General features: G+C 35.8%; 1 protein-coding gene across 13 annotated transcripts in view; it reads right to left on the reverse strand.

Annotated features, from left to right (window-relative positions):
* Positions 1 to 15839, reverse strand: part of IKZF2 (IKAROS family zinc finger 2) — a 149898-nt gene that overhangs the window by 125481 nt on the left and 8578 nt on the right. The gene's annotated exons all lie outside the window — the stretch shown is intronic.

Below are 15839 nucleotides of genomic sequence, written 5' to 3' on the forward strand. Positions count from 1 at the left end.
AAGTCAGTACTCTTAACCACTTCCACTGGATTCTACGCTAAAACCTGAGAACAGCTTCACTCACAGGTATGTTCCAGAGCAGACAGATGCCCATATTTTCAATAAGTGAAGTAAATAACAATTGTACAGAAAAGATGAATGAGCATATTATGTAAGTAAAGTAACATCAGGTCAAGAGCCACAAGACAAGATTTTAAGTCATTGTTCTGCTACACTCTCCCCATGTGTCCTTGAGCCTCAATATGCAGATTTCTAAAATAGAGGCTTTGGAATGGATATTACAGCATAAACTACTATGTTGAATATACAGGTACACACACACACACCACACACACACACACACACACACACACACACACACACACAATTCTATTGTTAGAAGGGAAAGGATGGGGATTTAATGGATCTTTGGATCCACATTTATTATCTACCATGTTTCTGGGTGTTGGGGCTGCATCAGTGACCAAGACAAATGTTCTTCAAGTGTATGTTGGAAGAAGAGATAAATAAATAAATGATTAATTTCAGATACTATTAAGTATAACAAAGAAAAGAAAATAGGGTAATTTAATAGAATGCTTAAGAGAGGCTTATTTACATAGGGTGCGTGGGAGAAGCTTATCTAAGGGTCTACAATTGAGTTGACATAAAAAAAGAAGGAGGCTTTCATGAAATTTTATGAAGGAAGAGTGTTGCAACCAGAAGGAACGGAAAGTACAAACACCCTCAAATGGACATGAACTTGCCATGTCCAAGGAGAAGAGAGATGGAAGATGTTTTGAGAGTTTAGTGAACAAGAAGAATGTTGGAAGGGGAGGTCAGAGATGGAGGCAGCAGCCACATCCTTTAGGATGTTGTAGACTTTAGAAAGGGATTTTAATTTTATTCGTTTTAACAGAAAACTTTTGTGTTTAAGAAATGGATTGTTAAGATCTGATTTAGAGTTTAGAAAATCGAGCTCTGCCTTATGGGTGGATTACTTACGGGGGATGGAGAGGGAAGACTGAAGGAAGGAAGACCAGGTGTAAGTTTTTATAATAAGTTAGGCTTAGGGGACCAAAAAACAATGGTAGCTCATAAAGTTGTAGGAGTGAACATGGTGAGAATTATAAATTCAGGTTGTATTTTAGAAGTGGAGCCAAAGGTATCTTATGGACTGGACGTGGAGTTTGAAGAAAGAAAAAGTACCAAACAGTCCTTTTAAATAGATTTAAAAGTCAAAGCATCAGCTGTATCTAAAGAAATAAAATAACAAAGAGAGGAAAGGATCTGTAGATCTCCAGATATAAGGGCTGCTAATAGATGAAGGGGATTTCCTTTAACTCAATAGCCAGCAATTCTAGATTCAAAACCTGTGGTAAAAAGAGACACTTGGAAATAAATACTAATTAACAAGTCCAGGGTCCCTCAAGCAACAAAGAAATTAAAATTCCAAATTCAAAGCCTGAGGACATTTTATTTTTTTATGTTTTAATATATATTTTATTCATTTCAGAGATAAAGGGAGAGAGAGAAACATCAATGGCGAGAGAGAATCACTGATTGGCTGCCTCCTGCACACCCCACACTGGGGATGGAGCCTGCAATCAGGGCATGTGCCCTGACTCGGAATTAAACCATAACCTCCTGGTTCCTAGGTGAACACTCAACCACTGAGCCATGCTGGCTGGGCGCATGAGAGCATTTTAAAGCAATAAAGTGCTTTATTATAAATTAAGTATGATTAGTAGGCATCAATCACCAGAGTTGTACCTAACCAGGTACATGATCCTGAAGATATATTCATATCCAAAATATCCATGAACTCTACACTTAAAAAGCAAGTATTAAGGGGAGTGTGAAAGTTCCCTACCATCTTGAAGAACCACCAGAGTAGGTAACAATGCACTTTGATTATTTAAAAACACCTTATTAGTAGCTAAAAGTTTTTTACAGTAATTCAACTCCAACCACTCACCCAATAAAGAAGAAAATGGCAAACAGAAAATTACAGATTACCACAAAAGGTTCTTTTCCACATAAAAATGCAGACGACCTATTATTATTAAATGCTACTATACAGACACAAGCACTTTCAGTTCAGTAAGGATTTAGGTGCAGTGCTTTCCTACATATGTCAGTTAAATATTATGGGCTTAATTTATAGGATCTTATGCTAAGCAAACTACATTTCATTAGTTTCCAAATAACATACAATTCTGTAGTAACATTAAAAATAATAAAGGGAAACCAAAGAAGAGAAGCAATAAAAAGATTACTTCTTAAGAAGATGATCTCTTAACTGTGTCAACAATAAAAATATTTTGTATTCTCCAAGCTATTAAATACACTGCCTTATTTCTTGTAGCTATAGGAATGACTACAAAAAAAATGTTTGTATAACTAGATAACGATTGCTGATCTAAAATTTCTTGGAGACATTTAAACAATATTTCAAGAAAATATTCAGATAAAACCTTGGTGAGGGGTGGGAACCTTTGTAAAGGCTGCGTATCAGATTCTTTTTATCATTATAATAGTTATACCATGGACAAATGTGATAATTATCACAATTGCTCTAAGAAAACTGAGGTCTGGTCTCCCAATCTGGCATAAGCAGAACTGTGTACAATTTCAAAGAAGAGCCATTTGATTGGTGAGCTTCGGGATTTAGCTACCGGATAAGAGTTAACTAAAAGCAAAAGCAGTATTACATCCCATTTTCATGTGTCTCTATTATGTGGCCAGGTTATGATTTGAGAGATCTTGAATCATAAAGATTAGAAATCTTCATTAGTCAAAATAATAATAAATTTAAAATTGTAAACTTTCTGAATGACAGCTCTTGCCTCATACTTCTTAGCAACAAATAATAAAAATGATCAAAGTGAATTTCAATTATATATGTACATGTATATATAATCAAAATTCTCTATACTCTCTTTAAAGTTTTCTATAAAATCTCCCTCTATATTCTAGAGTGGCAATGGCCTGAAAAAATCTATTTTTATGAAGCCATGTGCCATTCTAAGCACTTGAAGCTTTTAGTGCAGCAAAGCATTCTGCTTGAATGAGTGTTGAGAACAGTTAAGAGTCTAAGCTAGCACTAACTTTAGAGCATTTACTTTGTAACGGCTTTGTGGGTAAAAAGACTAGCTGGACTTGGACTGGGGTATCCTCAGCACACATAGTGCTGAAATGATCACATCCATGGGGTTAATCTGAGCAGTAACATCCTGGAATACTGAGATACGTCTCCAATGTGTCCAGTCAAATAACGAACACAGGACAACTCAAAATATATTTAAGCTCAATAGGCAACCTTTTTAAAAAAATATATTTTATTGATTTTTTACAGAGAGGAAGGGAGAGGGATAGAGAGTTAGAAACATCGATAAGAAACACCGATCAGCTGCCTTCTGCACACCTCCCACTGGGGATGCGCTCGCAACCAAGGTACATGCCCTTGACTGGACCTGAACCTGGGACCTTTCAGTCTGCAGGCTGACACTCTATCCACTGAGCCAAACCGGTTAGGGCAATAGGCAACCTTCCTAATTGAGAGACTAGTATGTTGAAGGCACTGTGCTAGCTAGCTTCTGTGGAAAAGAGAAACCAATGTTTATTGAAGTATTTCTTGAAATGTATTAGGCACTGTGATAGAAGGTTCATTCAAGTTATTTCATTAATCCTCACAACAACCCTAAGAGAAAACCACTGACATCCCTTGCTTTACAAATGAGGAAATGAAGTCTCATACTGTACATGACACAGCCAAGGTATAAATCCAAGTCTGGTCAACTCTCAGGTCAAGCTCTGCCTGCTACTACCCTCGGGCTGCAGAGACTAGAGTCACTTTCCCTGCCCTCAGGAGATCCCAGTCCTACAGGGGAGATAAGGCGCACACAGGTCAAGGAGTCGTGGTAAATTAGGATAGGAAGTAATAAAGGTTTCCCAGATTTTTAGAGAAGAAACTACTCCTAGATAAAAAGGACCATTTGGTTTTAAAGACCCATTGCACCGTCACCATGTTAATAGTAATGCTGACCAACAAAACGTAAATTTCAGACATGCAAAGCAAAATGTGAGTCTTTAAATGATCTCACTGAGATTTACAAAGATTTCTGCCCTTTGAACCAAATGACCTGTGGGAGGCCTGTTTATATCCAGTCTGCTGTGAAATCTTTTTAAACCAATATTCACTTTCTCCTTGACTGTTCATAGGGTAAAAGGAAAAAATGGACATCAGTGTGGTCTAATTCATACTTCTCAGAATTCAGATATTAAACGGAGAAATGCATTACGATGTGGGCGAAAAGCATGTCTTTCTGAGGACAACATGTCGGTGAGATGTTTCTTAGTTGCTTGATTCAAGTTTTTTTCTCATACTCTTTTTAGCTAACAAAATAATAATAATAATAATAATAATAATAATAATAATAATAATGGCTACTGCCCTGGCCGGTTTGGCTCAGTGGCTATAGCATTGGCCCTCAGGCCAACAGTTCGTGAGTTTGATTCCGGGTCAAGGGCATGGGCCTCTGTTGCAAATTCCCCAGCCCTGGTAGAGACGCTTGCCAGAGGCAACTAATTGATGTGTCTCTGACATGGATGTTCCTCTCTCTCTCCTCCCCTCCTCCCGTTCTTCTTCCTTCTCTTGAAATCAATAGAAAAATATCCTCTGGTGAGGATTTAAATAATAGTAACAATAATAATAATAACAGCTGCCATCTGGTTAAATCACCACATGCTAGTCACCCTTCCAGAGACTATGCATATATTATTTCCAGTTCTTGCCACTCTTCTGACAAGGCCAGTATTAATGTCTCTTCTACAAACAGAGACTCCAAGAGATGAAGTGTCTAAGTGTCACACACTTGATATATATCAAGGACTCACTTTTTTATACTGCAGAGGGCAGGGAAGAGGAAAATGCAATTATTTAATATTTAAAAATATATCTATTTATTATTTTCTAGTAACAAATAAAATGTGTTTGTAATGCTAGGCAGAGTAGATTCCTCTGAGACTATTTAATAAATATCAAGGTTAAGCTGTGATGCGCACATTGTATGTTAGATATGAAAGCATTTCAAATAATATAAAGTAGCTTGCAAATAAAATGCTACTTTTAACAAGCTGATAAAAAGTTTGTTTTCTTAAGCAAGTTAAACATATTCTCTGATCTTGTTTTTATTATTTATGGGCTTTCCTTTAACAATGATGCATATGTAAACTTCACCTCATGTCTGATAAATGTTTCCTACAGTATCATCACAAGGTTAATTGTGAAGAGTGTTCTAATGGGAAAGGCCAACTGGGAATTCTAAATCTTTGACAGAGCAGGACCTCCAGAAAGTCTTTTGCAACACTCAGGGCTCAGGGCTCCTGTGTCAGATACTTCAGAAGGAAAATGAAAAAAAACCAACAGACCAGAGAACAAAAACTGGATGCAAAACCTCTTCTCATCTGCTCAATCTCAAGTTCCTTTTTCATTGCCACCTCCCAAGAGGAAAAAAAAAAGAAGGCAGAGAAAGTTCTTACTGTGTCTGGCAGACTTATGGTCTCCTAACTTCCCAACACTCTTTCCCACTGAAATGAAGTAAAAAGCCAGTTGAAGAACAAGACCCAAGTTTACTGCATTAGTGATAATTAGGATCACAACCAGTTAGGACAGTGGTTCTCAACCTTGGCTGCACATTAGTATCACCTGGGAATCTTTTTAAAATCCTGATTTCTGGGCCTCATCCTCCAGAACTTCTGTTTCTTTGTTATGGGCTGGGGCTACAACATTAGTAACAAAGAACAGAAGTTCCAGAGGATGAGGCCCAGAAATCAGGATTTTAAAAAGATTCCCAGGTGATTCTAAAGTGCAGCCAAGGTTGAGCACCACTGAGTTAGGATATCTCTCCCACACTGCATGTATTTCACAGTAACTTTCAAACAGTATAAGAGCAACAGATTAGCCCGAGGGGGACATCAGCAGCACCATTATTTCCGACAGCAAACAATCTATTCTTGATACAACAACTTTTATACAGCTCCAGTCTTCTAGTCTCTCTAGTCTGGAAGCCTTAGGACTCCCGTTTTTTCACCGGTCTACCCCCAACGTCCACTCCCTGGCTTTCACATATCTGAAGAAGTTCGCTTCTCTCTATTGAACCTCAATATTTACCATTTGTTTTCTACCAGAAACCATTCTAATCTTGCTGCCACATTCCTCACCACTGAACCAGGTAAGCTTCTTTAATTAACTTAAAAATTAAGATTTTTCTTACTCAGCTGGTGTGGCTTAGTGGTTTTAAAGGTTTTTGAGTGTTGACCTATGATACTCATGGTTCTATTCTTGGTCAGGGCATGTGCCTGGGTTGTGGGCTCAATCCCCATTGATGTCTCTATCTCTCCTTCTCCCAACCTCTCAGAAATCAATAAAAAATATATTTTTAAAAAATTCAGATTTTTATTTATTTATGCTTTCTAAAAGAAGAAAAAGGATGAGGGAAAGATCCTATTATTCATGTGCCCTACTCCTGCCTCCACATCTACTAACTTTAGTGGATTCTGTGGCTTATCCCTCATTTTTTGACTCATCCTTTTTATCCTTTCTTTCTTTTTGAGCTAGGTCTCTTCTATGTTCTCTATACTTCACACTCCTACTCTTTCCTTTCAAATTAACTTATTTTCACAGGTCCTCCCATTACCATTAGCAACATACCATAACTGTCTTGCTAAAGACAATGTATCTTTATAAGTTTTAACAAAAATAATTAGCAATACTGAGTGGAGTTTTAAATGAATGATCATGAAAAAGAGACTAAATCTCTTCTTAAAAAGTAAACATGATTTCCTTCTTTAGTATTATTTTTTTTTTACAGCTGAGTAGTATGCCATTGTGTAAATGTACTATAGCTTTTTGATCCACTCATCTACTGATGGACACTGGATGGACTTGGAAAGCATTATACTAAGTGAAATTAGCCAGTCAGAGAAAGACAAGTACAATATGATTTCACTTACATAGAATCTATTAAACAAATTAAACGAACAAACAAAATAGAACAAGTTCATAGACAGAGAACAGACTGACAGCTGTCAGAGGAGAGGTGGGTTGTGGGGCTGGGCTAAAAAGGTAAAGGGATTAAGCAAAACAGCAACGAACAAACAAAAACTCATAGACACAAGACAAAAGTATGATGATTATCAGAGGGGTGAGGGAGAAGAGGTTATAGGGGGATAAATGGTGAGGGAAGGAGATTTGACTTGGGGTGGTGACCACACAATACAATATACAGATAATATATTATAGAATTGTAGCCCTGAAACCTATAAACTTTTTTAAAAATATATTTTATTGATTTTTTACAGAGAGGAAGGAAGAGGGATAGAGAGTTAGAAACATCAATGAGAGAGAAACATGGATCAGCTGCCTCCTGCACACCCCCTACTGGGGATGTGCCCGCAACCAAGGTACATGCCCTTGACCGGAATCGAACCTGGGACCCTTGAGTCTGCAGGCCGATGCTCTATCCACTGAGCCAAACCGGTTACGGCAATATAAACTTTTATTAACCAATGTCACCCCAGTAAATTCAATAAAAGAAAAAAGTAAACATTATTATCATAGACAATGTAGAACAGAGAATCTAAATGTAAGTTTTAACTTATTCTACTCAGATTTCTCCTGGCATCATAATGCTATAGTGTTTCCTTACCACCGCCAGAGATACACATATGTATATTGTTTACAACATCTCATGATACCAATGAATATCACTCAAAAAATAGTGTCTAACTTTATTATAGCCATTAAGAAAATACCTTATATTCAGACTAAATCTAAAATAATATTGAGGAATTCTGCAGACAGCATTGGTATGTGACAATACCCTGACCAGTATTTATCACCAATGGCAGCAATCCATTTTGATGAATCTGTAATATCACTGAAATTTCAAGGTTAGACATATATTATCAGAGATATCATCATCGGCTCTCTTACAGAATAATTCCATACTTTATTTATTTGAGATGGTTGACTATTACAGGTTTTTTTTTTTTAATTACATAAGTAAAAGATCTTTTTGGGGAAAAAAGATAATGCAGATCTCTTTGGATTAAGCAATTAAGTACCTGGTTTACCCTCACATACCTCAAAGTAAACTCTATCAATAGTTCAACATTTTCTTCTTGTACCTACTTATTCTTTGCATTTATAAACATATACAACACACACACACACGCTTTTGAAACATAAATGGCACTTTCTCCATAGATCCAGTTGTACGAAAGCAACTGTTCAGTCAACTATAACTTCTCTAATTTGCTGAAAATATATCTCTACAAATTTGTTACCACCTATTAGATTCAATCTGTGAGACCAACTAAAACTACTCAAAATCATCAAAAATGTTTTATGCCAATAGCCTTACTGTAATAACAATTTATGTGTAATAATTTATTTAAATTGTGTTTAGTTGGGGGACAGAGGGTGTTTCCTTTTTGTTTGTTTTTGTTTTGAAGAAACTGAATCCAAAAGCTGTCATTAGGTCATTAATCTGTCACAGTTCAGACAGATGGTGATGTGTAATTCATATTTTCAGAGTTTAAAAACGGCAGACTCTCAAAAATATCTCAGATTTCTTCTTCTAGTTCTCAGTTATATCCAAACAAAATCTATTACTCCTTTCAAATATTTTGCAAACATAATACAATTTCTTTTATATTTCAAAATATTATATTAGAATCAGTGTTTTTAAAGCTTTTGTAATTTTAAAGCAGTACCTAAAATGATCATGTACTATTTCCTATTTTAAATATCTAAAAATGTTTAGTCCAATTTCTAATGATCTAAGTAATTGTTTCTAATAGGAACAAATGTACCTATTTTAATTAGTAATTAAACATATATCTTCAAGCCTAAAAGGTATAGATAAAAATGGTTCTTTTCTCAGTCAAAAAGGTAACATATATTGAAAATAAGGCAATCTATGCCTGACTATCCACATGTTAAAGGTATTTACACTTCTGACTAAAAGACTTGTAAGACATGTCTTACAAAAGAAATACATTTCCATATGTAAATATTACTTGTTAATGTTTGTTTTAAACAACAAAAACATAGCATTAAACGTCTTCAGGAAACATGACCGTAATGGAAAATGTTTTACATAGTTGTAGAAGTGACAGCTCTTTAGAACTAAACCAAAATTTCTTAAAGTTAATTCAAGGGAAACAGAGCAATGCAGGACCCCAGCACTTCAAAATAGGACCAAGCCCTGCATACTGATGTCTTAGTAAGAAGTATATAAAGTTGATATAGTCAGGGGTAAGAAGAGTTACAGCTACCATGATAATATGAGAGCAATGACAAAAACATCAAAGGTGCAGACACCCGGAATGTTAATTTATTAGAACGTGACTTTACACTGATTAATTATGTGCTCCTCAAAATATCTGCAGTGCATGATAAAAGTTAATTGAAGCATTTCATTTTGTACATGCTACTAAAAGTAGTTTAAGAAAGTGATAAAGAACTGATTTTAAAATTATAAGCATACGGATTATAAACTCTAAATTTGCTATATAAAGTTATTAGTAATGAGATGATGATAATAACTATAAAATATTCATGGAAACATTTACATTAACTTGGATTCTATTGAATATGATTGTATAGAATCAGAAAACTTAAGAGCTGTTCAGAATCTTAGAGATCATTTTTGGGGGCTGATCTGCTTAAAATAAATGCATACCCAGAGAAAATAACAAGTAAATTAGGATGTCAGAATTATTTCAACATCAAAGAAATCAAGTTTCTAAATGTCCTCAAATGGCCAGAAGCACATTATTTAAATACATATGTGCAGCATGTAATCATAAATAGTTCCTTAATTCAATAAATAAAGACTGGGTTTCTACAATACACCAATATGACATTGTATACTAGGGATGAAGTGAGAAATGACACATGAACATCTTCCCCAAAGGCACACCTCTGCGAAATCTCCAATGAACTTCTTTGTAATCAATGTGTGGCCAAAAATAAAGCTGTATGCGTTGAAAAATATTAAGTTCACCGTCGTCAAGATAGCCTTCCCTATTCGCTAACCTAAAATACTATAATTTTCTATAAAATCTCTTTGTTGTAGTCAGACTACTTCAATGATTTCATGAAACTGGTGAGACGTTTGCTCCGGCTGACCTATAAACTAACTCTTCGGAATCCCCAGCCAACTTCAAGTGTCTTTCTCAGGTGGCAGTGCTATTTTCCACCTTCATCTATAATAGATATTAATGCCTCTTAAACCACATCACCCATCAACATTTCTGTGAATGGAAGTCTGACGCTATGGTAATATTCTTTATAGGTGTTATAAGATTGCTTTCATATGTGTTATAAGATTGCTTTCATAAAGTTAAGCTATGAAATCAACATTTAATAAGTATAAAATTACATTAAAGAAAATGAATAGGCCTGCAAGAATTTGTTGTAACCTGATTACATATAGTAATATAAGTTAAAGACTGAAATTAGAGGATTTAGCCAAGGAAGCCAAGAAAAAAAAAAAAAGAAGTATTTTGTCTGAGCTTCTCTAGGGGATCTAAATCCATGTCCATCCAGGGAAGAAGGAATGGGACAAAGGACTTGATCCAAATGGTAAGGTACATCTAATGTGATGCTGAACATATTAGGCTCTTTTAGTTTGATGCCATTAAACATTTGAATTATATAACTAACTTCCTTTGTACTGATTTCTTGCTACCAAATGACCTTCACTGATTACCAATATAGATGGGTTCGCAATAACAAACTGATCTGGTCAAGCCAACTGGAGTGATTGGCTGGGGTTAATTGGTTGGGGTGTTTTGTTTGTTGTTGTTTATTTGTAGTCAAAATATAGACACAAATTGGAATTCTGATTTTAAAGATCAATTTTATAGAGTTGTCTAATGCAAGCCAACCCTGAGATATAGGTCTACTCTAAATGTGCTGCCGATCAAGGTGAGGAACTTGCACAACTGAGCACCAAATCTTGCATTACAAAAACGTTCTGAGGGAAATGCTATCCTGTGCGAGCCTTTCTTAAAAGCTCGTTGTATTTTTGTCTGTTTCATTGTGTATTTTCAAATTTATTCATTTTTTAAGAACTCTTGATGGTGAAAGGCAAAAAGGAACTCATTCATCTATAATGGATATGAATCATGATGAGCACATCACACTTACTTGCTTCTAAATGCAAAAGGGTTATCTCAAATACATATCTCCAAAGAAATCTTTAAAAACATCTCAAATAAAAAATGAATTCATTTGAACCCTGAAAGATAATGTCCTTTTCTACCAAACACACTTACATATTTCTTGTGCCCCAGCATCAGCAGTGCATCACACAAAGTAAGTGCTTAATAAATGTTGGTCGGATCAATGTTTGCAAGATGAAAAATACCTCTCTAGAGATTTCTGAATCTCCACATACAGGAAATCTCAGACGAAGTATTTCCATCATTAACATTCATTTGGAATCCCATGGTGTCACAGGTAATCAAAGCTTACATTTTTAAGATGAAGTTCTATAATAGATATTTTTTGAGGCATATAAGTATGTTAGTTACAATGTTTTTAAAATATATATATTTTATTGATTTTTTTACAGAGAGGAAGGGAGAGGGATAGAGAGTTAGAAACATCGATGAGAGAGAAACATCGATCAGCTGCCTCCTGCACAACCCCCACTGGGGGTGTGCCTGCAACCAAGGTACATGCCCTTGACTGGAATCCAACCTGGACCTTTCAGTCTGCAGGCCGATGCTCTATCCACTGAGCCAAACCGGTCAGGGCACGATGTTTTTTGGGGTTTTTTTATATTACACTTTTCCCTCTAGACAATTTTATCCCAGGAGGGCACAGTATCATAAGTTTTCTTTTAATTAAGTATATAGCAAACCATTTTCAAATATATATCACGCATGCATAATTTATCTCAAAGTTTTCAACAAAGCTCTGAATAAAATTATTAAATTCCTTGACAACTAATATGGTAGATGTCTTTGTATTTAGTTAACAAATCATTCCTTACACATTTGAAATTATGTACTTATTTATAAAGAATAAGGTCACAGAATAAAGAGAAATCATTACAGTAGAGGCATTGAAGTATGTGTCATATATTAGCCTTATATTTTAAAATGTATAACCATAAAAGGTATGACATTTAATATATCATAAAATTTTAAGGAGAAGGGCTGGCATATTTTGTTTAAAAATTATTAAGTCAATCACATCAACTAATCCAACTTCTAAGACCAGCATAAAAGGACTCCATTAAGCAAAGAGAGTTCATTAAAACCTGTGCTCATACATTTCAATATAGAATTTTGATTTAATGGGGCAGTGAGGGAAGTAAGGTCACTGATCAAATGCTAAGAATTACTTAGGATAGAATTTTTAGGAAATACTAAACTATTGTTAAAGTAATAGAGGAGAGAAAGAAACCAAGCCACAAGATACATATTAGGTTTCTCTAATTAGGAAAATTCACACTTGAGTCTAATCTATCCACCTGCCTGATTGCTATCCTCTCCCAAATTCTACAGGTACTTCAAACTCTCTGTATCCAGAACAACTAAACTCAACTAAATATTTTCCTGGAAACCTGCTCCAATATTTCCTGTCTCCCCTGATGGACCTATCACTATCTATCTGATACTTTAGAGGTCATGAACTTCCTCCTCTCCTTTATCCTACTATCCAAGTCCAGTCCACTTTACGCTATTATGCACTTCCCAAATCCTTCTCTTTCTTATTATCCCATTACCACTAGCTCTCATGACTTCTCACTCAATCACTACCACAGCCTGCTAAAGAAGCCCTGCCTCTAGACCAGTGGTTCTCAACCTTCCTAATGCCGCGACCCTTCAATACAGTTCCTCATGTTGTGGTGACCCCCAATTTCATTGTTACAAATTGAACATAATTAAAGCATAGTGATTAATCACAAAAACAATCTGTAATTATATATGTGTTTTCCGATGGTCTTAGGCGACCCCTGTGAAAGGGTCGTTCGATCCCCCAAAGGGGTCTCAAACCCCAGGTTGACAACCGCTGCTCTAGACGGTCCCCATGCAAATCTTTTCCCCCACATTGCAGTCAGTGTAATCTATGTCAATCAAAAGGCAAGTCATCTGCTTTGGCTTTCTTGAAAATGAAATCCAAGTTTCTTCTTATACAAGATTATCTTGCCCTGATTCATTCTCCAGAGTTATCTCTAGCTTCTGATACCTAGACTCCAACTTTACAAACCTAGACATACCAACCTGCTTGTATTTCCCAGAACATGTCTGTTATTTCTCAGCTACCATTGTGGGTGAGTTCCCTGAAAAGCCTTCTGCTTCTCTCCTAACTCTTATTCATTTAATAAGTCTCAGCTCAAGCGGCCTCTCCTTCTAGGAAGTCTTCAGGACTAGTGCCCTCCCCGCTCCATTCCCCATAATAAATAGGACACTGGCTTACCACAGTATAATGCCCTGTTTAGATGACTATCTTTCAAACTAGAGTGTGGGCTCCTGGAGGACAAGGATGGTGTACTATTCACCTTTGGATTCACCTTACAGTGCCTGGCACATAAAAGGCAGCCTATCAGTACTTGTTGAATTAGTCAACTAGAACAACACAGCAACATGTCAAATGCATAGAAGTGATCTTTACCTGCTAAGCTGACTTCAAATTTAAAACACCTAAACCATTACTCCCAACATGCACCATTAGCAACAATCAGGCCTACCACTTGATTAGTATTATCAAACTGAGAATGTATGGTACTACCAGAGGCATCAATAAAGTGAAATGTTAGATGCAAACTTTCTAAGAAAGAATTGCCTCTAGATATGGATAGGTTACTCGATTAAGAGGACTTTTTCTTTTTCCATTCTTAATTGCTGGTGACTTTGGAGCACCGACAGTAAATAATGCTTTTTCTTTACATATAATCAAAAACGTAAAACTAAGAAACATTGAAATCCAATAAAAACAGTTTCTAATATAAAGACAAACTCTACTTCTTTCCTAACCAAAGTCTTCATAAATGCTTTAAATAAAATAAGGGGTTTTTTTTCCTTCAATTTTTACCCTAAATTATTAGCAATGCCTGCATCTGTTCCACAGTTCTATGTAGTAAAAAGGAAAGAACAAAAGACCTGAATTTCAAACAGATCTGGATTTGACAACACTCTTTTCTTTATGAGTCATGGGACAATGAAAAAGTAATGCGACTGCTCTGATAGCAGCAGTGATTATTTATTGGATAAGCTAGAAACTGTGCTAAGCATTTTGAATATATTGACTTATTCCAACCTCACAAAAGCCCACTGAGGTAGGGATTGCTTATCCCCATTCTCCAGATAAGGAAACTGGAGCTCAGAGATGTGAAGTATCATGTCTAAGGTCACACAGTAAGCTCTTTGGCAAACTAAGAATTCTAGCACAGGTCCATATAATTCCAAAGCCTATATTTTTAGCCTCTTAAAATCTGCTGCTACTGAGCCTCAGTTTTCTGTATTATAAAACAGAGGAACTATTAATCTCACAGAGCTGTTGTGGAAACTAAGTGAAATAGTATGGATGCACATAGCGTAATGCTAGGAGCATCCTAGGTATACTCAGAAATCATGCTCCCTTCCCTTCTCTCACTCCAGTAGTGATTAAACATTTGTAATAAGGGAAATAGTTCCAAAATACTCCTTACCTATTTCAAAGCAGAAATATTCTCTATATTGATTAATTCACAAAGGAAAAGATTACCAGATCAATAAGCATATTTGATATAAACAGATACAAAGGGAAAAGCAAAGAAAAACAACATATTTTACTCATGTTAGGACTGTGACGCTACTATTGATCTTTCAGAATAAGGTCAACATATATCAATATTCAAAGTTAGGGGAGAAGGGCATTAGACCCAGTGATCCCAAAACACTAGGGCTAGAAGGAAGGCTCCCAATAAATCCTAATTAATCTGGTTCCATTTTTAAAAAACTGTTCTTCCAGTGGGGAAGACCGATTTGGAAAAATATAGAGGCGATATGGATAATGCTCCTATAATAAGTTGTTTTGTTTCTCAAAGACAGATCTTTATCCTTACTCTGAAACAGCCTAAAAATGGGGGGAAGGAAGAAATTAGGTACAAAGAAAAAAATACAGCATTTTTGCTGTTAATTCCTTGCATATACTTCCCTTGGTTCCTTTTCCATTTTTTTTTTCTTTTAGTACATAGCCATAACACTTAGCTCTCATGAGGTGTAAAGAAATAAAATCAAACTTTAAAAATTTTTCCTAACAAGTAAAAACTAAGATACGTTTTTAACACAAACTTCAGTACTACACAATTCAAAACAGTGAGTTTTTACATTAAGTCCACCTGATGTTATATTAGGGTGTATCCTCGGGAAATCCAACCAAGAGTGACTGCCAAACTAAGCTACAGAAGACAACTTGGAAAGCTGGTGAGCCCCCCAAATAAGTTACTTTTTAAAAGAGCACTAGAGCAAGATTATCTGATGTTACTCCACCCTCATAATAACCCTCTTCTACTTCTACTTCTGTAATACTGCTTTTGTCACTAAAACCTGGGTCAGTATTGGACATGGTGGGCATCCTGAGATAATGACATTACAGAGAAATAGCAGTTAAGTAATCCAACTAACCTACAAGATACTATCACAGTTTTATGTCCCAATCCTGATAACTTCTTCCTTTTGCCAAGGGACCTAAAAGGCCGACTGATTTCTTTAGCTTCCATTTCCACATATGAAAAGTGGAAATCATAATACACTTCTGCTGCTAAAAATGGAAACTAGCTAAGAAAAAA

The sequence above is a fragment of the Myotis myotis genome, unplaced genomic scaffold (genome assembly GCF_014108235.1).
Source record: "Myotis myotis isolate mMyoMyo1 unplaced genomic scaffold, mMyoMyo1.p scaffold_m19_p_8, whole genome shotgun sequence".
NCBI classification, from domain to species: Eukaryota; Metazoa; Chordata; class Mammalia; order Chiroptera; family Vespertilionidae; genus Myotis; species Myotis myotis.